General features: G+C 38.4%; 1 protein-coding gene across 4 annotated transcripts in view; it reads left to right on the top strand.

The window, feature by feature from the left end:
- Positions 1 to 21,461, top strand: part of Vps13b (vacuolar protein sorting 13 homolog B) — a 641,091-nt gene that overhangs the window by 430,282 nt on the left and 189,348 nt on the right. The window lies entirely within an intron of this gene.

Here is a 21,461-nt window from a genome sequence, read left to right as displayed (position 1 = left end):
GTAAAGGCCTGAATGGTCATGGCTGCATTACGCTGTTGTGAGACTCTAATCTTGCATATATACCACAGGCAAACCAAGGAGACCAACACCAGAAGGCCTGCTAATGCTCCCATGCCCGCCCATTCCTTCAGATGATCCATGGCTGCAGCAATCCATGATGATAATCCTGTGGCTAGTCCTGCGTCCACTCTGGTAGAATTTATCGTGACAGTGGCCACTCTCAGCTGCTCCATCGTAGTATCGAATTCTCCAGTCCAATTACCTAAAATATAGCTAGACAATTGTTTAGACATATTTGCAGCACAGGAAAAATTCTCATGTTGTATGCTAGTGACTCAAAGTCCAGCATACTTTCATTGACAGCCAAGTTGAGCGATTTGCCATAGGGTATCAATTTGCTCCTGCACGAGGTCAATCCTCTGATTGAACACCATCAAGCCTCCTTTTAGTTGAGCATTAATTTCTTTTTGTACATCTAAGGCATGAGCTACATTGGCTAAAAGATTATTCGGGGTCTGAGCAGTCTGCACAGTATGACTCATAGCTAATTCTGCGGTGGTAGCTCCAACAGCCGCCAATGAGATGGCAGTAACAGTGGCGGCTGTAATTCCAAGATCCCTTTTCTGTCTGAGGAGAGTCATAGCGTGAGGGGCATCAACGAGCACAGGCACCCAGCGAGGCATGCGAGTAACCAGGGCATACCTAAATTTACTAGCATTCCAGCATTGGGCAAAAAAGTATCATTACCACAATTACTTGGCTCTATCTGGCTAATAATGAATAAAAATGGGGGATATAGACAAACAGGTGTGGGCTTATAGGAAATATTATGGGAAGCCTTAACCCCCTTGTTGGAACATCCTGCATCAGTTCTAGAACTAGCAGTGGTGGTGTCCGAGGTCTGAGTAGGTTCAGGAGACCATTGCCCCCAGGGGCGAGACGTGCTCCATGTAAATTGTCTAACTCCATGTTTTCCTCCACTTTTGAAAGTCATTTAAGGTTCTTAAATTATTTTTTCCCTTTTTTTTTTTTAATTTTTCAAAACTATAACTTAGAATTAATTTATACATCTTTAACAAGAAGCCACAAAGATGTTAGGTTCAAAGCTGAAGGCAAGCATTTTACTAATTTAAAACTATTGTTGGCTTTTAAGATTTGAATTTTCTTTGATACACTAAAAAACACTAATGAGTTTTTTCAGTGTTTTAAGTAGTTTTTATTAAATATTAATGAAATTGTCTTTCAAAACCAGACTTTGGAAATTTGTTTTCATAGTCCACTTGAAATGTTGGCTGACCTGATCAACTCGTTACCAGTTTAGTTATCCACATAGAGTTTATATGATGCTTTCTTACATCCATCCCTAAAAGAAACCTGTTCTGTGTGAACTAGTCTGTGGAAGTCCTAAGATAGTAATTTTATAGATAAGAAAACATGTGTGTGGCTATTATGTTAAAGTTCATAGGTGTAGAAGCATAGGGAAGAGTAAGATGGAAGTGGCTAGTTCTATTATTGAGTTCTAAACCTAAGTAGTCCTTATTATCTATAAATTGGAAGAGTGAAATGGATTGTCAAAATAAAACTAACCTAAGAAAATTATCGGTTAACCTTACTTTTTGAGGAAGCTGAACAACAACCCAAGTTATGTTTCCTTAAACCTGTTTTACTATGATGGCACTTTAATAAAATGTCCAGCAACCAACACTGGCCAAGAGTTCCATGTACCATGTCCTGGAGCCACTATTGTAAATGTGGATTTTTAAGAATAGCATGCTTTCTTTCATGTAAGTGCCCCATTCAGAATGCCAAATATTTTCATGGTCATTTGCATGCAGTAATCTAAGAAATATTTCAAAGAGATTTTGAAAACCAATTGTATTTAACCAGCCTCAAGTTGTGCAACTCTGATATATAATAAATAACTTGAAACAGAAGAAAAAAAAGAAAACTTCAAAAGCAGCAAAAGTTAAAAATGAAAGAAGAAACTGGTTGTGTCTTTCTACATTGCTCATAGTTTTAAAATATTTAAATTAATATTTTACTAATAAAATAGCCAGGCTAAAGCAAATTTAGCATATATATTAATGCTGGTTGGTTTTTTTCAACTTAATACAAACCTAGACATTCCTGAGAAGAGTGAATTTCAGTTGAGGAATTGCTTCCATCAGGCAGGCCTTTGGGCATGTCTCTAGGGCATTTTCTTAGTTGCTAATTGATATACTTGTAGTTCTTAAGGCGATATTGTTTGATCCTGGAAGGCCATTTTTTATTTATTTACTTAGTTTTTGAACTAAAAAACTTTTGATTATAAAATAATTAAGTGCATTGTTGCTTGTTTATTGATTTCTACATGTGCTCATGTATGTCATATATTTGTGTGAATGTATATGTATGTATATATGTGTGTGTGTGAATCTGTACGTGTATAGCCTTTATATGAGGAGAAAAACGTGAAGAAATTTTGTTTCACTTTTTTAATTTAATTTTATGTATATATTTATTTATTTCAATTTATTCACTTTGTATCCTGGCTGCCGCCCCCTCCCTTGTCTCTTCGCAGTCCCGCCCTCCCTCCCTCTTCTCCCCCTATTCTCTTTCCCTAGTGCTGTGATAGGGGAGGACCTCCTCCCCCTCTATCTGATCCTAGCCTATGAGGTCTCATCAAGGCTACCTGAATCATCTTCCTCTGTGGCTTGGCGGGGGTGGGGTTGGGGGGCGGGGGGTGATCAAAGAGCTAGCCACTTAGTTCATGTCAGAGATAACCCCTGTACCCCTCACTAGGAAACCCACTTGGAAACTGAGCAGCCAATGGGTTTCCTTTGAACAGGGGTTCTATGTTTTATCCATGCATGGTCCTTTGTTGGAGTATCAGTCTCTGCAGGACCCCCTGGGCCCAGGAGTTCCTGTCCCCTCCAGGTCTTTTTATCTTCCTCTTCTTCCATAAAGATTCTGGCACTCTGCCCACAGTTTGGCTATGTGTCTTAGTATCTCTTTCGATACCCTGGTGGATAGAGGCTTTCAGAGGTCCTCTGTGGAAGGCTCCTGTCCTGTTCCTTATCCTATTCCTATTCCTACTTCCGATGTCTATCCTGTTTGCCCTTTTGAATGAGAATTAAGCCACTCTCCCATATCTTTTCAACATATTTCTTGAATTCCTAGCTAGAGCAATAAGACAACTAAAGGAGATCAATGGGATACAAATCCAAAAGGAAGAAGTCGAAGTATCTCTATTCACAGAGTGACCCCAAAATTTTACCAGAGAATTTCTTCGGCTGATAACACTTTCAGCAAAGTGGCTGGATACAAAATTAACTCAAAAAAAAAAAAAATCAGTAGCCCTCCTATATACAAAAGACAAATGGGGGGGGGGGGGTGCGGGAGGAAGGGCTGGAGAGATGGCTCAGCAGTTAAGAGCACTTGCTAGCTGCAGTTCCAGAGGATCAGAGTTCAATTCCCAGCATCTACATGGCAGCTCACAACTGTCTGTAGCTCCAGTTCCTGGGGATCCAACACCTTCACACAGATAAATATGCAAGCAAAACTCCAATGCATATAAAATAAAAAGTAACTAAAACAAAAAAACAGGCTGAGAAAGAAATTAGGGAAACAACACCTTCATAGTAGCCACAAATAACATAAAATACCTTGGTGTAACTCTAACCAAGCAAGTGAAAGACCTATATGAAAAATAAAAACAAACAAACAAAAAAACACCTCAAGTCTCTGAAGACATTGTTTCACTCTTTTAAAGGTCCTATTATGTTTAGATGATAGTATTTAAGAAGATAAAAATGATAGTTTTATTTTAGAATATGTGATGTTTGGTTTTGCTTGTATTTTGGGGGAAGAAGGAATCTCAATTGAGAAAATGCCTTCATCAGATTGGCCCAGATTGGCAAGTCTATGGCACATTTTATTGATTAATGGTTTTTGTGTGAAGGCTTAGCCCACTGCCAATGATGCCACCCATGGACAGGTGGCGTTGGGTTGTATAAGAAAGCAGTCCAGTGAACAGCACTCCTCCATGACCTCTTTTTATTTCCTACCTACGAGTTCCTGTCCTGATGTCCCTTCCAGACAGACTGGGAGCTGGAGGTTGAAATCAACTCTTCCCTCCCCTTCCATGATGAAGTTCCCTTTCATCAGGTTGATGATTAGAACAATACAGAGGCAAAATGAGATAAAATAAAATTAACGTTATCAAATATTTTACTTAACTCATGATATGACAATTATTTTATTCATTGTTTAGTGTTGCAAATAAAATTTTATGCCAGGGGACCTAGTCATCTTAGACAATTGGATTCTAGAGTTCAGACAGTTATCACATTAAGATATATAAGCTGCTTGGTCCTTCCTGTCCCTCCTTGTGAAAGCATGGCTTTGGGGATTCTAAGAGATGGAAATCTAGTGTTGGTTATGAAGGTTCCATTCAGTTGACATGTCAAGGTCATTATTATGAAGACTTTGAATGCAAGTACTAATAATCTTTTGAACATTTTTGGAGTATGCTGTTATATCTCAAAATAATTCTATTAAATTTCCCAGTGTAAGTTTTGAAATTGTTTTCCTTTCTGTTTACATAGTCAACTCCACACAGTGCCTTGGATCCTCTTATCCCATCCTATTTTATATTCAGACCATCTTTAGGATAGTCACTCATTTGTGTATCTTGAACTCCTGCTGTTTATCAAACATACAGATGCTTGAGAACCTGTCATAAGGGAGACCCAGTTTCTGCCTTCAGTCATCTCACTTCATTTAGTTAACTATGCTGATTTTTACTGACAAAGGTTTAGAGAATGTAGATCTTCATGGAATGAGGTGCTAGGAGGAACTTAAATGACCTCAGTAAAACCAGAATTTGTACTTCTCAAGAGACAGTTTGGAAAAGCTATATCAAATGGCCTGAATATAGAGGACTGCTTAAGTTTATTAATGGTAGATGCAGCTGTCCTTCTGCTTTCCATGGGTTCTAATAAGCAGTCTGTATTAGTTGCAGTTATGGTTTCTGAATATGTAATAAACTTTTCCTGTAACTCTTTTTAAGATTTATTTCTTCTCTATACTGATTATCATGTGTTTGAACTTATTTTCTTTGAATTTATTCATTTTAGCTTCTGTGAACCACTTAATTATGTAAATTGTGTTTTTGATTTGTGTCTATAAAATGTGAGGAGTTGGAGACATTGTTTATTCAAATTTGTTTACACCATTGTGACCCTCAGCTCAGGTGTTTTGATAATATTTTTGATTCCATCCTACACAGCTCCTACGACTTTCTCATCCTACCTTGACCCTTATAATTACATTGGTTTTATTGAATTTTTCAGTTTTCGTTTTCCTGTTGGAAACTTGAGTATTTCTACCCATTTCAAGTGTGTGTACGTTGGCCTTATGAAATATAACTATAATAGCTACTTACAGTTTTAAATACCTTTGTTTCTGTCATAATAGCACAGCCACCAACCTTCTCCATATACACATACGCACACCCACACATGTGTACATGCATACACACTGGCTCTCAGCACAAAGCCAAAGAAGTCTTCTAGGTTTCCCCTCCCAATTCCTGAGACCATAGGGATCTTAATTCCCAGGAGTTTCTGTTACTGTTTTGATTATCTCCTTCCCATCTCTGTGCAGGCAGCTCAAGGCTCACTCTCAAATCAAAGTTCTAAGAAAAGAGAACAAAAACAAAACAACAGCAACAACAAAAGCCTCAGAAACTCACCACTGACTGAGTCACATCCATGAGATAAAATAAAATTAACATTATCAAATGTTCCCCTTCCTAATCTGTATTGGTTTTTGGTTTTTTGTTTTGGTTTTTGTTTTTTGGGGTTTTTTTTTTGTTGTTGTTTTTCTTTGTTTGTTTGTTTGTTTTGTGTATGTGTGTGTGTGTGTTTAAAATTCTGAACAGGATGTGAGTTAGGTAGAAATGATCTTATTCCTTTATGGCTGGCTCTAGAAATTCTGCAATTTTAAAATAATTTCCAGTCCAGTAGCTTGGGCCTGGTACTCTGAAAAACTCATCTCATAATTTCCTGCAGAAGTCATGGGGTACTGTCTGTGAGCGTGGGTGATTTGAGTAAATGATAATGAGTAACTACTGCTCCTTGAAAATTGCCAGCATTAATCCAGATTCCATCCATGTTACACTAAGGTAGCTGCTGCCAAAATATGCAGAGGTAACAGTGATGTTCTCTCTAGGGGTTCCTTAGGGCTTTATTTTCATGCATATTTATTTAGAAAAGAAAATGCTGTGAAATTGTCTCTGCTGTAAATCCACCTTCCACAGGATATATGATATATGTTTGTATACATACATATGTGCATGTATAAGCATGTATCTATGTTTACATACTTATGCGTGTGTGTGTGTGTGTATATATATATATATATATATATATATACATGAAATATAAATTTTGTTAGATTCTAACCGGAATATATAGCAAGTAAAATCTACTAAAGTACATCTAATTAACAAACTTAAAGTTAGATGAAAATTAATCTTAATCATGTTATTAATGAAGTGTAATTTCCAATCTGCATAATTTAGTGATCCTAAATTATACTACCTATATCATTAATATATTCAACACTATATTTTTATTTCCTTTTTCTTAAAATTGGAAGATTATATTTAACTCACTTATCATCTTGAGTTAAATTTTGGTGATTAATAATAAATTTCAAGTGATTTAATAAATTATTAAATATTAAAATAATTTATTGACAGCTTTTTTTTCAAAAATGAGGTTTCTACCAATACTACAGTTTTGGCAGTTCTCACTTAAATAAAGATGTATGTAGTTGTTTTCAAAATAATCCTATTAGTTGTGTTTGTAAGTATTTTAAATGGTATTTGTTTTAAGATAATGAACTCCAGATTTTAAATTACCTTGTAACTTGACTGTGTAGCCTAAGGCAACTTCAAAATGTCATTTTTCTTATTTGTTTGGGGATTTTTGTTGTTGTTGTTTGCTTTTGAAGACATGACTGTACCATCTGGTCACTTGTGAACAGGTTCAGCCATTCTAAGGGAATTAACCAACTCCCATACTTCCTTAATGCACAGTCGGTCCAGGATCCTATTTCTCAGTAATATGTGCCAGGACATAACAAAGAAGCCAAATGAAAACAGTTCCTTTACCTACTCAGAATTTCTGACTGATAATACCTTTTCAAATATCAGATAGATTAAAATAGAAAATTTAAAGTGTTTTGGAAAGTATCATGCTGGGAAAAAGCAAATCATAACAGATTTTGTTTGATGGTAATGTTGAAGACATAGTGTATGTAGCAGTGCATGTTTTTCTGTATTCTAAAGCACTGTAGCTATGAGGTCAGGTCCACTACGACACGGGCATTGAGTAGAGCCCAAGAAGAGAGCTACATTTAGAGATAATCAGTATTGAGTTCTGATTCCAGCTCTGTCCTTATGGCTATATATGGCTGTGAGCAAGGTAATCTGTGTGAGCTTTAGTCTGTCTGTGGCATGGGGTGATGCTAATCTCAACTTCTGGGGGCTGTCAGGAGGGGTCGACAACATGTGCGTGCAGCTCTTAGTTGGTTGTGTGGCACAGAGCTTAGTACTGTCCATGCCGGGAGCACGGGGCTCTTTCCCTCTTCTCAGATCTTCTTCTAGTTCTTTCTTCAGAGGCTGGAAATTTTTTTTTCATACAAGTCTTTGACTAGCTTAGTTAAGGTCACACCAAGGTACTTCATGTCCTTTGTGGCTATTGTGAAGGGTGTTGTTTCCCTAATTTCTTCCTCAGCCCTTTTGTATTTTGTATACAGAAGGGCTACTGATTTTTTTTTTTTTTTTTTTTTTAGTTAATTTTGTATCTAGCTACGTTGCTGAAGATGTTTATCAGCTGAAGGAGTTCCCTGGTAGAATTTTTGGGGTCACTCAGGTATACTATCATATCATCTGCAAATAGTGACACTTTGACCTCTTCCTTTCTAATTTATATCCCCTTGATCTCCTTTGGTTGTCTTATTGCTCTAGCAAGGACTTCCAGAACTATGTTGAAGAGATATGGAGAGAGTGGGCAGCCTTGCCTTGTCCCTGATTTCAGTGGGAAAGGCTCTACCCTGCAGGATATCAGAGCAGATGCTGAGACTTTGCCAAACTTTGGGCAGAGTGCAGGGAATCTTATGAAAGAAGGGAGAGATAGTAAGACATGGAGAGGACAGGAGCTCCACTAGGAGAGCAACTGAACCAAAAAATCTGGGCAAAGGGGTCTTTTCTGAGACTGATACTCCAACCAAGGACCATTTATGGAGTTAACCTAGAACCCCTACCCAGATGTAGCCCATGGCAGTTCAGTGTTCAGTTCAGTGTTCAGTAATGGGAAGAGGGACCGTCTCTGACATGAACTGATTGGCCTGCTCTTTGAACACTTCTCTCTAAGGGTGGAGCAGCCTTATCAGGCCACAGAGGAAGACAATGCAGCCAGTCCTGATGAGACTTGATAGATTAGGATCAGAAGGAAGGGAGGAGGACCTCCCCATCAGTGGACTTGGGGAGGGACATGGTGCAGAAGGGAGGGGAAGAGGGAGGAAGCTACTGGGGGAATACAAAGTGAATAAACTGTATTTTAACAATAATAATAATAATAATAATGTTAATGCTACTGCGGTTGCTTTTATTATTTTTGTTACTACCTTTTAAGTCTATTTAAAATAGTGATTGTAATTAGCTAAAAAATATTCATATGTCTCTCTCATTAAAGCTGTTGTGCAACATGAAATGTTTCAATTACGTCAGTTGGCTGCAGTGCTGTTTCAATAGGACTGCAGAAAATGTGCCAAGGACATTTGAGTAAACCATCTAGTTTCTTACACCTCGTAAATCATATCATAATTTCACTGAGTCATTATAGCATTATGAAAAGGATTGAATTACATATGTCTTTAGAATATAAGGTTGTTAACATCACTTGAAAGGCTTAGAATTAACCTGTGACTTTAATGTCACAAGGATCAAAACTTAACATTTATCTGAAATTTTCTTGCTGGTCTGTAACATGAAGTGAAACTGTTTCCCACACTTTGGCAAATAAGTAGATTCTTTAAAAGCATTCCTTAAAAGGTAGTGAAAAAGCATATGAGAAATGACCCAGTCATAGAGGAGAATTAATAATATATGATGAACTGCATTGGAAAGAAAAATCACAAAACTTGACTTTTTATCTTAGTTCTGATACCCAAGCTGTTTCATGCAGCAATTAGATTTTTGGTTATTTAATTTCCTTTATCAATGAAAATCATACACTAATATCTGCTCTGTATGCTTTTGTACATTTTAACTTTGCTTAGAACAGGAATGTTTGTGGTTAGAATAAAGTTCATCTTCCTTGGAAGTATAAGTACTTTTCATTAAATAGGAGAGTAAGCACCAGTGTTTACTTGTACTGAATTTTAATCAAATGTTATCCTATGAAATACTTGAAACTCATGCCATAATTTAACATGAAAGCAACCCATTAGGGAAGAGATTTAGCATATCAAAGAAAGAACAAAGCGAAACAAAATAAATGTCAAAAGCAATCCATTGAATTGCTGTTACACCTGTTATCCTCTGGTTAGCAGCAGGTTAGTAGGAAGAACCAAGTTCTTTCCAGCAAATTGTGGAAGATTTATTTCTAAAAGTAAGAACCAAGGACACTTGATTCTTTAGCTTTTTAAAAGTCAAGAGGAAAGGTTATCCATTAAACTATAAATCATAAAACAAATACAGAAGCACATGAAAGCTTACAATATTATCCATTTGGTTTTCTTTTCCACGTCCAGTGGTTAAGAGATGCCTGGCTTTTCAATTGCAGGAACTTGCATTCTGTATACTGTGCATGGTAAAAGTCAGATACAGCTGACTTTGGAGCTTCACCATCTTCAGTCTCATAGAGAGGCACATGGACCCAGTGTATAGGCCCTTCACGGTGATTTCCATTAAATTATCTATAATCTCTGTCAACATTCCCATTAAATTATCTATAATCTCTGTCAACAATCCTTTTTAAGTTTGTGTTTGGGGGATGTATTTTGCCTTCAAGTATGTATATGTGGATGTGCCACATGAATGTCTGGTTGGTACACATGGAGATTAGAAAATGGCACCACTCCTCTGGAACTTGAGTTAGAGACGGTTGTGTGCCACCATGTGGATTGTGGAAACCACTTTGCTTCCCTGAGTTGCAAGTGCATCCATTCTTGACTGGGCCTAAAAAATACTAAGGTAAAAGATTGTCTTTTCTCAAGGATTCAGAGAAGTCTGGTGGTTGTGAGGTCCCTCAGTCCCATAAAAAAGAATCTTTTAAGTGTATCCCAAGTAATATAACATCTAAGGTATTTTATCATACTGCACTTTGGCTAGCTGTAAAGTTAGCATGTTTTTTAATTTTTTTTATTTATTACAATTTATTCACTTTGTATCCCAGCTGTAGCCCCCTTCCAAATCCCCTCCCAATCTTGCCTTCCCTTGCTTCTCTCCTCGCAGTCCACTGATAGGGGAGGTCCTCCTCCCCTTCCATTTGACCCTAGCCTATCAGGTCTCATCAGGACTGGCTGCATTGTCTTCCTCTATGACCTGGCAAGGCTTCACGTCCCTCCCCCCTCAGGGAAAGGTGATCAAAGAGCTGGGCCCTGAGTTCATGCCAGAGATAGTCCCTGTTCATAGTCCCTGTTCCCCTTACTAGGGAACCTACTTGGACACTGATCTGTCATGGGCTACATATGAGCAGGGGTTCTAGGTTATCTCCATGAATGGTTCTTGGTTAGAGTATCAGTCTCAGAAAAGACCCCTGAGCCCAGATTTTTTTGTTTCATTGGTCTCCTTGTGGAGCTCCAGTCCTCTCCAGGTCTTTCTGTCTCCCCTTTCTTTCATAAGATTCCCTGCACTCTACCTTAAATTTGACTATGTATCTCAGCATCTGTTTTATTACCCTGCTGTGTAGAGTCTTTCCAAGGCCCACTGTGGTAGGCTCCTATCTTGTTCCTTGCTTCACCCTCTTCCAATGTCTACCTGTTTGGCTTTCTAAATGAAGATTGATCATCTTACCCAGGGTCCTCCTTCTTGCTTAGTTTCTTTAGGTGTACAGATTTTAGTATTTTTATCCTATATTATATATTTAATAGCCACTTATAAGTGAGTATATACCGTGTATGTCTTTCTGGGATACCTCATTCAGGATGATCTTTTCTAGTTCCCACCATTTGCCTGCAAATTTTATGATTTCTTTGTTTTTCATTGCTGAGTAGTATTCCATTGTCTAAATGGACCACAATTTCTGTATCCATTCTTCTGTTGATGGACATCTGGGTTGTTTCCAGGTTCTGGCTATTACAAATAGAGCTGCTGCGAACATGGTTGAGCAAATGTCCTTGTTGTATAGTTGAGCATATTTTGGATATGTGCCTAGGAGTGGTATAGCTGGATCATGAGGTAGCACTATTCCTAATTGTCTGAGAAAGTGCCAGATTGATTTCCAAAGTGGTTGTACCAGTTTACATTCCCACCAGCAGTGGAGGAGGGTTCCCCTTTCTCTACATTCTTTCCAGCATGTGTTGTCACATTTTTTTAAGGAAGCTTTATCTTTAAAAGAAAATTTCTATGGAATTGAAATGTTGCTATACTTACTAAAATTCATGGAGTGTATCAGTTTCTTCTTTACATCTACCCAGACCCTGTTCTTTTTATCATCATCATCATCATCATCATTTATTACAACTTACTCACTTTGTTTCCCAGCTCCAGCCCCCTCTCTCATCTCCTCCTGATCCTATCCTCCCTTCCTCTTCCCCCACTATGTCCCTCCCCTAGTCCACTGGGCCTCTGAATGATGCTACCCTGCAGGGTATTGAAGCAGATGCTGAGATTCATAGCCAAACTTTGGGCAGAGTGCAGGAAATCTTATGAAAGAAGAGGGAAATAGAAAGATCTGGAGGGGACAGACCCTGTTCTTTTAGTTCAGAAAATTGAAAGCTGAGCTGTTTGGCTTGAAGATTATTTACCTCCTTGATGCATATGTAAGCGATATATTTAAGGGATGAGGAGAATGTACAGGCATAATTTTGTTAACCATCAGAAATGAACAGAAGGAAATTGTCAGGCCTGTTGTGTTTAATAGGGATGTAAAATGTGTTGGTTATTCATATCCTTGGTGAGTGATTTTATTTTTAAATTAAATAGCTTTTTTATATGCTACAAGTGGGTAACTTCTACTGGTGAAGTTTCTGTTTTTTTCTTTTTTATTCTATCCCTCTTATTTTAATTGGCGACAAAGAAAATTAAACTAAATGGAATAGAAAACTGAAAGGAATACTATATACATTGTTGTAGTTTTAATAAGAAGGGCGCCCATAGGCTTATCTATTTGGATACTTATTTATCACAGGGTGGCACTATTTAAAAAGAACTAGGAGGTGTGTCCTTGGAAGAAGTCTGTAACTGGGAGTGAGCTTTGAGGTTTCAAAAAACCAAGCCAGTCCCAGAGTCTGTCTGTCTGTCTGTCCGCCGCTCTCTCGCTCGCTCGCTTTCTCTCTCTCTCTCTGCGTGTTGCACTCTCTCTCTCTCTCTCTCTCTCGCTCGCTCGCTCGCTCGCTTTCTCTCTCTCTCTGCGTGTTGATCAGGATATAGTACTCTCAGTAATGCTCCAGTACCTGCCTTTATGCCACCATGCTTCCTGCCATGCTAAAAATGGACTAAACCTCTAAAACTGCAACCAATCATAAGACACATACCTTGAAGACATAGAGGTGTGTTTGGATACCAAAACCATTGCAAAATTTGTAGGAACCATAGATGTTTGGACAGTTACTTCATGTAACTTGCTTATAACATGTTTGGGCTTGATTGCTTATGTACCATGATGGATTGCTGTTGTGCATGCTCAGCTTTATGGAATGGTATGTCAGTAGAGGTGATACTCTGTGATACTGTCTCCATTTACCAGCTTAGAGAATATAGAGGGCCCTTACCTTAAAAACAAACAGGGAAAGACTGTTAAAATGAGCTACAGCAGAACTCTATTAATCAATCATCCCCTAAATTTTTAGAGGTTTAAATTTTTAAATCATTAGCAGAAATTTACAAGAGCTTTGTACCATAGGGAAATTTAATACAGTGATTGCATATCATAGTTAACTTATCACACATATCCACATAGACTCAAGTCTTGTGGTGATAATATTGTCAACTTGACAGAATCTAAAATCACCTACAAAACAAACTTCTAGGCATGATTGTGAAGATAGGTTAATTTTGGGGCTTGTCCATGAGGGAATTTCTGCATCAGATTAATTAAGATCAAAAGTTATTCCCCACCTGTGGACAGTACCATCCCATGAGCTGGGCTGAATAAAAAGGACAAAGCGAGCTGAGCACCAGTAGCATTGACTTCTCTCTGCTTCGGGATCAACTGCCTCAATCTCTTGCCACCAGGAATAATTCACCCTGATGTACTGTACCCTGAAACTGGGAGCTAAAATACACCCTTCCACAGGTTCTTTTTCTTGGGGTTTCTGTCACCTCAAGAAGGAAAATAATTGATATGGGTTCCTTAAGAAAATTGCACCAGTGTAATCAAAACGTTGTAACTCTAGTTATTTGTAGCTGTTATAATAAAAAGTGTTGCTTGTAACTGCCAGACTAATTTCTTTTCTGGTATTGCTTAACCAGTTCCCTTCATAAAACCAGTACCACTGGCAAAAGTCATCATTTAGAGAAAAGAAGTGAGGGTGAGGACAGAGATGATACTGTTTTTGAGTCCCACTGTAGATCTTTATAAAATAGATAGTAACTTTGAAATAAATAGATTTTTTAAAATCAAAATTCATTACTCAAAATGCATTAAGGGACTAGGAAAGAGAGCTGATAAATGAGAGTGCTTGCTGCTTTTTCAGAGGACTAGAGTTCTGTTGTTTCCAGCATCCACATCAGGAAGCTGTAACTACAGCTCCATGGGGTCCAGTGCCTTCTTCCAGTATCCACAGACATACACACACACACACACACACACACACACACACACACAAAGCAGTAAGTATGTAGGTGGGTGGTGGGTGGATGGAAGTATTAAGTGTTTGTCTCTATGATAGAAAGCATTTAGAAGAGCCTACTATTTGGTGCCTGGGCCCCATCCTGTGTTCAATATCGTGTCACTTTGAAGGAGAAAACAACACTGAGATCTGTGGCAAAAAGAAGTATATTTCCCTTTAGGATCTGTGTGAAAATTCAACTTTGTTAGGATAAAAATACACCTTCTGCCCTCTGCTAGAACAAAACAGAATAATTAATAAAACTTTTTAAGTGGTATTATTTAGCAATTTTGCAGGAGTTTGAAAAACACATTTTTAATAAGTAGGAGATGTCAAAGACCTTTTGGATATTTATCTCTGCATCTATTTTGAATCATCTGTTCTGAATTATGTTGTATTTTGTACAATCCAAATAGGAACCAAAGATACACTTACTGTGACTATCTGTTAAGAATTAAAAATTACAGCACCCACTAAAATCTGTGCATCTAAAGAAACTAAGCAAGAGAGAGGAGCCTAACTAAAACGGTCAATCCCCATCCTGAAAGGCAAAGAGGATGGACATCAGAAGAAGAAGCAGAAAACAGGAAACAACCTAGGAACCTACCATAGAGGGCCTCTGAAAGCCTCTTCCCTACCGACTATCAAAGCAGATGCTGAGCCTGATGGTCAACTGTTGGGCAGAGTGAATGGAATTGTATGTAAGAAGTGGGAAATAGTAAGAGCTGGAGAGGACAGGGTCTCCACAAGGAGAGCAACAGAACAAGGAAATTTGAACACAGGGAACTTCCCAGAGACTCATACTCCAACCAAGGACTATTCATGGAGATAACCTAGAACCCATGCACAGATGTAGCCCGTGGCAGTTCAGTGTCCAAGTGGGTTACATAGTAATGGGAAGAGGGACTGCCTCTGACATAATCTGATTGGCCTGCTCTTTGATCACCTCCCCCTGTGGGGGGAGCAGCCTTACCAGGCCACAGTAGAGGACAATGCAGCCACTTTTGATGTGAACTGATAGACTAAGATCAGAAAGGAGAGGAGAACCTCCCCTATCAGTGGACTTGGGGAGTGGCATGCATGCAGAAAGGGGAGGGAGGGTGGGATCGGGAGGGGAGGAGGGAGGGGAGGAGGGAGGGGCTTATGGGGGGATACAAAATGAATAAAGTGTAATTAATAAATATATATATATATAATTAAAAAATTAAAAATTATAGCAGCACTTTTCAAGATGGCTGTCCTCAGGTTCACTGGAAGCATTCCCAAGAAGCTAAGAGAAGTTCCAGTTTCTCTAAAGGAGAGCGAAGCTATCTACCAGCACAGACATGCCTCCCTGATCAACCTTTTTGATGGCCATGGTTTTGTTTAAGCAGGGACTGGCTTTTAAGACTTTCATAGGTATTGAAGGGAGGCTTTCTGGGTTGTTCTCTTTGGCTATTTTAGAATGATAGAATTTTTGTATTTTCTTTAGCAAGTCCTTCCAAAAAGAAAAGTAAATATTACAACTTTGTCGCTAACTTTCTCTGCCTAGTTAGGCATGAATAAAGTCTATGACTATGAGCAGTATATCACTTTTTCTGCCCCATTCCCTACCCACGCTTTCTCATAAAGAACAACTTTCCCTAGTTTCTTAGGCTTGGAGACAAGAAGTTAAATGCACTCATCCACACCAGCAGTTTAGCCATGTTGGGAGCTTCTAGTGCTGGACCAAATGAATGTTTACTACTTACGAAGAAGCCTGGGGGAGCTCCCAATACGAAACAGCTGTCACTCTGTTCATATGACCTTTACAAGCGCCTTTAATCTTAGTTTATCTGGTGCTTTCCCAGGTATATTGACCTTGAAGAATGTATAATTCACATCTTACTGTCTGGTCCTGATGATAGAACTTACGACAAATTAAATCAAAGACAGCACTCAGGAAGTCCAGACATCATCTTCCTCATCATACTTAGAGCATGAGGTGACTGTTAGAGTTTAACATTTCCCAAGAATTCTAAGATACCTTTATATGAAACTAGAGATGCTTACTAAGACTCAGAAAGGACATAATGCCAATCCTATTCTATGTTCAGTAACCATCAGCTCTGAACTTACATGCTTTGGATGTTTCTAAGTTCAGTTATTCTGTCAATCTTATAAGTTCACACACACTTTTTTATTTTAATTTTTATTAATTACAATTTATTCACTTTCTATTCCCCCTGTAGCTTCCTCCTTCCTCCCCCCAATCCCAACCTCCTTTCCCCTTCTCCACCCATGTCCCTCCCCAAGTCTACTGATAGGGGGCATCTTCCTCCCCTTCCTTCTGATCCTAGTCTATCATGTCTCATCAGGAGTGGCTCCATTGTCTTCCTCTGTGTCCTGGTAAGACTGCCCCCGCTCTTCAGGGGGAGGTGATCAAAGAGCAGGCCAATCAGTTCATGTCAAAGACAGTCCATGTTCCCATTACTATGGAAACACTGAACTGCCATGGGCTACATCTGTGCAGGGGTTCTAGGTTATCTCATACACACTTTTTTTTTAATTTTATTTTTTCTTATCAGTTACATTTTATTAACTCTGTATCCCAGCCATGTCCCGATCCCTCATTCCCTCCCAGCCCCTCCCTCCCTCCCTCATCTCCACCGTGCCCCTTTCCAAGTCCACTGATAGGGGGGACCTCCTCCCCATTCATCTGATCCTATTTTATCAGGTATCTTCAGGAATGGCTGCAAAGCCCTCCTCTGTGGCCTAACAGGACTGCTCCTCCCTTGGGGGGTGGGGAGGCCAAAGAGCCAGTCATTGAGTTCCTGTTAGAAATAGTCCCTGTTCCCCTCACTTTGGGAAACCAATTGGTTACTGAGCTACCACAGGCTACATCTGAGCGGAGGTTCTAGGTTATATCTATACATGGTCCTTGGTTGAATGTCAGTCTCAGAAAAGACCCTGTGCCCAGATATATTTGGTCCTTGTGGAGCTCCTATCCTCTCCCCATCAGACTAACTCCCCTTCTTTCTTATGGTTCCCTGTACTCTGCCAAAGGTTTGGTCATGAGTCTTTGCTTTGACAACACTGCTAGTTAGTCTTTCAGATGCGCTCAGTAGACTCCTGTCATACATTCAATGCACATCCCATCTGTCTTTCTAAACGAGGATTGATCATCTTACCCCACTTTTAAGCCTACTTACCCAAACATTTTGTTAAGAAGTAGTCACCAAAGTGCTGGTTTCCTTGGTTAGATTTTCTAGACTTTTATGGTTGCTTTAATTCTTCATTCCTCTGCTCTTACTCTTTCTCATCAGTTTACTGTCTCTCCTGCTTACTCAGAGCCCTGTGATTACCTTAGAGCTGATTTCTTGCCAGGGTTCAAGGTGGCTAGTCTCTCTGACTTCTGCCCTCAGAGGCACCTGCACAAAACCTTTCCATCCTGGAAAACACTCAGACACATCTTCAGAATTAGCTTTCCTTTTCCATTCCTGATAGCTTTTTAATTTCCTTGGTTAAAAGTCCTATTTTGTCCTCCTTTCTGAATGACTTACAGTTCCTTATATCAGCATGTGCTTAAGCTTGTCTAGAAAAATCATCTTCTAGTACTTAAATAGGCCACATATTTTGGTGAGTATCTTTAATCCCAGCAGGCAGGAGGTAGAGGCAGGCAGATCAGGCAAGTCTGGTCCACCTAGTGAGTTCTTGGCCAGTTCAAGCTGTGATCCTGTCACCACGTCTGCTTTGTATGTGGGAGGAGAGGGGAATCATATTTGTATTTACTAACCCTCTTTCCTGTTTCTCTGATGTATTAACTGAACAGTGTACTTTGGTGGTCTTTTATAGTACTGTATAAAATGTACTCTGTTCTTTTTGTCACTGGCATTGTATTCCATGCAGTGTTTATAGTGTTGTCACAACCTATTTTACTTTTCTTTAAATGGATTTTTCCTGAATTTTTATAGTGTCAAATTATTCTGGACTCAACTTCCTGGAACATTAAGATATGTATTTTAAGTGTTTCTGTAAAACTATAGAGATCTATAGATGTCATTTCTGATTCCAAGGACATGATACTTAGAAATTTGATGGGAATTTCTCTGGTGTCTCCCATCTAGTCAAAAACTTTGCATGTTTAGTCATACCTACCACCTATGGGAGTAGCCATTTCCCCTCCATCACCCACACATAACATATTAGTAATCTTTTAACTATTTCAATTAAGGAAAATTTGTATTCCTCATTTTAACTTGTATATCCTTGGTGAACAGTAAAGATGAGAAGATTTTTCTGTTTATTTTAAGTACTCTCCAGAAGAATTAAACAGTGAAGATTAAAAAAGAAAAAAAAAAGTTTCCCAAAAACCCTAGGAATAGATTCATAATTACCTAACAAATAAATTTTTGAAAGTTAATTATTTTTTCCAGCAGCTGTTAAGTGATATATACATGCACAAAGCATTACAATGCAGTTGAAAGATACTAAGAGCAAATGCTAGTTCCTACATACTGAAGAGGTTGTGGAGAAAGGGGAACCCTCCTCCACTGCTGGTGGGAATGTAAACTGGTACAACCACTTTAGAAGTCAATCTGGCGCTTTCTCAGACAATTAGGAATAGTGCTTCCTCAAGACCCAGCTATACCACTGCTAGGCATATACCCAAAATTTGCTCAAGTACACAACAAGGACATTTGCTCAACCATGTTTGTTACAGCTTTATTTGTAGTAGCCAGAACCTGGAAACAACCCAGATGTCCATCAATAGAGGAATGGATACAGAAATTGTGGTATTTTTACACAATGGAATACTACTTGGCAATCAAAAAAGAGGAAATCATGAAATTTGCAGGCAAATGGTGGGATCTAGAAAAGATCATTCTGAGTGAAGTATCCCAGAAGGAGAAAGACAAACATGGAATATACTCGCTTATATAGACCTAAAAGATATGATAAACATAATGAAATCTATACACCTAAAGAAGATAATCAAGAAAGCGGACACGGGGTATGATGATCAATCCTCATTTAGAAAGACAAATGGGATATGCATTGAACGTATGACAGGAGTCTACCGCAGAAGGCATCTGAAAGACTCTACCTAGCAGTGCTCCAAAATAGATACTAAGACTCATGACCAAACCTTTGGCAGAGTGCAGGGAATCATATGAAAGAAGGGGAGTTTGATGTGGAAAGGATAGGAGCTCCACAAGGACAAAACATCTAGGCACAGGGTCTTTTCTGAGATGGACACTCAACCAAAGACCATGAGTGGATAAAAGCTAGAACCTCTGCTCGGATGTGACCCGTGATAGCTCAGTAATCCCATAGTAAGGGGAACAAGGACTATTTTTAACAGGAACTCAATGACTGGCTCTTAAGGGAGGAGCAGTACTGTTAGGCCACAGAGGAGGACTTTGCAGCCAGTCCTGAAAATACCTGACAAAACGGAGTCATATGAAAGGGAAGGAGGTCCTCCCCTATCAGTGGACTTGGAAAGGGGCAGGGAGGAGATGAGGGAGGGAGGGTGGGATTGGGGAGGGAATGAGGGAGTGGGATACAGCTGGGATACAGAATTAACAAAATGTAACTAATAAGAAAAATAAAATAAAATAAAAAGAACATGAATAGCTAATCAGTCACAGCAAAGCCCACCCATAGACAATGATGCCAAATCTGTGTTCCTGTATCTTTACCAGAGTCTCTTCTCCCCAGCAATTGATGTTTCTGTAACCTTGGGGAGAAACTTTGTGAATCTTATACCTTTCTGAAACTCCTGAGTTTTATGGCCTTCCCGAGCCTTTTAATAAAGTTTCATGGAATGCCTGAAAAAAAAAAAAAAAAAAGAACCCTATGGAAAAATGATAGACACATTTTCAGTAGGTATAAATGTATGTACATATATCCATTTTGGGGGAATTAATTTCTAAGGTTAGTTTGCTGTATCAAATGATTACAGTATTTTTCATGAATTCTCAGTGTCAGTCTTTATATTCTCTAATTGGATTGTGATAAATTTGTATCAGGTAATGTACTTAAAGTCCCAGTCCATGTTGTCCTGCTACTCAGAATCTTTACCTCTGGACTGTAATTTTTAGATGTCCAGAGGTAGTAGTTTTTAGATAGTGTAAGTACAATAAACATCCAGCTTCCTGCAAATTGAACAGTGTACTTCCTGTGAGTTGTTTTCTTATGAGTTGTTCTATACGTTATATTAGGGTTTCAGCACCAATTTAATAGAATTAAAGTCTGTTGTTATGGTTCTTTCATCTGTTAGAGCATCACATTCGTTGCTTGATATTTTCTCTTCAAAGTGAAAAATTACAGATCTAACAGGAAGTATTTCTTGATAAAATCACTTCTGATGATGTGTAGATAGATGATACCCTGGAAAGAGACATTCAGGTTCTGGTAGGTTGCATGGCTCCTGTAAACTGACTGAAGAGTCTTTCAGCAACAAAAAAAGTTATGCTTCTATGAGACCTGACTATGTGTGGTATTTGAAAGAGAGAATAGTGTATTGTTACTGTGCATTGTTATAGGTCTAGTCTTCGTATTCCCTCTGCTTCAGATTCGCCAGTCATAAAGGGAAAGCATGCACTGACTTAGTGTTTGATCTTTTACCACATACATTGAACGTCACAATCAATCCCTTTCAGTATTTTCTTTGAAATAACATAAAGGTGCCTATGTGCCAGATTTCATAAGAATCACATGATAAGGTCAAGAAACACAAATTCCAAAGCAAAATTTATATGCCCGGTTCACATATGACAGTAATACTATATAACCATATGTTGAATATAAATACTATATGTAAATGCTATTCTTGAAAGCAAGCCAATCAATGAAGACTGAAGTAAATAATGCTTTAATAACACATTTCTGATAGGCTGAAAATGGGATAGATGGGTTCTATGGCAAGAACATACTATAAAAATGGCATTTAAAGTACATTAAAACACAAAGAAGAAAACAGTTGTGAAGAAAAACTGGATATGGAGAAGCCTGTTGCATTATATGCCAACATACAGCATTCATTTTTATTCAGAGTTATTTAAATCAGAAACTGTAGTATTCCAAACCTTTAAAAGTGAATGAATTCTTTGACATTACTGGTATCCAGAATATATTCTTAAAGGATGTTAATGTTAACAAAAAAAAAATTGAAATACATATTATAAAATGGAAAAAATGTCAAAATAGAAAAAGCCTGAAATTGTAATAGTATTAGAACTAGTAAAAGATTAACCAATTATTACCATTCAAGAAGGTTGTGGGAAGGCTACTGATTGGAACTTCAAAAGCTTAGCAGTAAAAACTGAGTGTAGTGTCAGGAAAACTCTAAAACAGATCAAATTAGCCCCAGAGTAGTTCTAACCTACTGCATCTTTTGAATTTGTTTGAGACTTTGAGACTCTCTTTAAAGCTGACAGGCAAGCTTGCCATTT

Source organism: Meriones unguiculatus, chromosome 1 (assembly GCF_030254825.1).
Source record: "Meriones unguiculatus strain TT.TT164.6M chromosome 1, Bangor_MerUng_6.1, whole genome shotgun sequence".
Taxonomy (NCBI): Eukaryota; Metazoa; Chordata; class Mammalia; order Rodentia; family Muridae; genus Meriones; species Meriones unguiculatus.
This window is presented reverse-complemented; position numbering and strand designations above follow the sequence as displayed.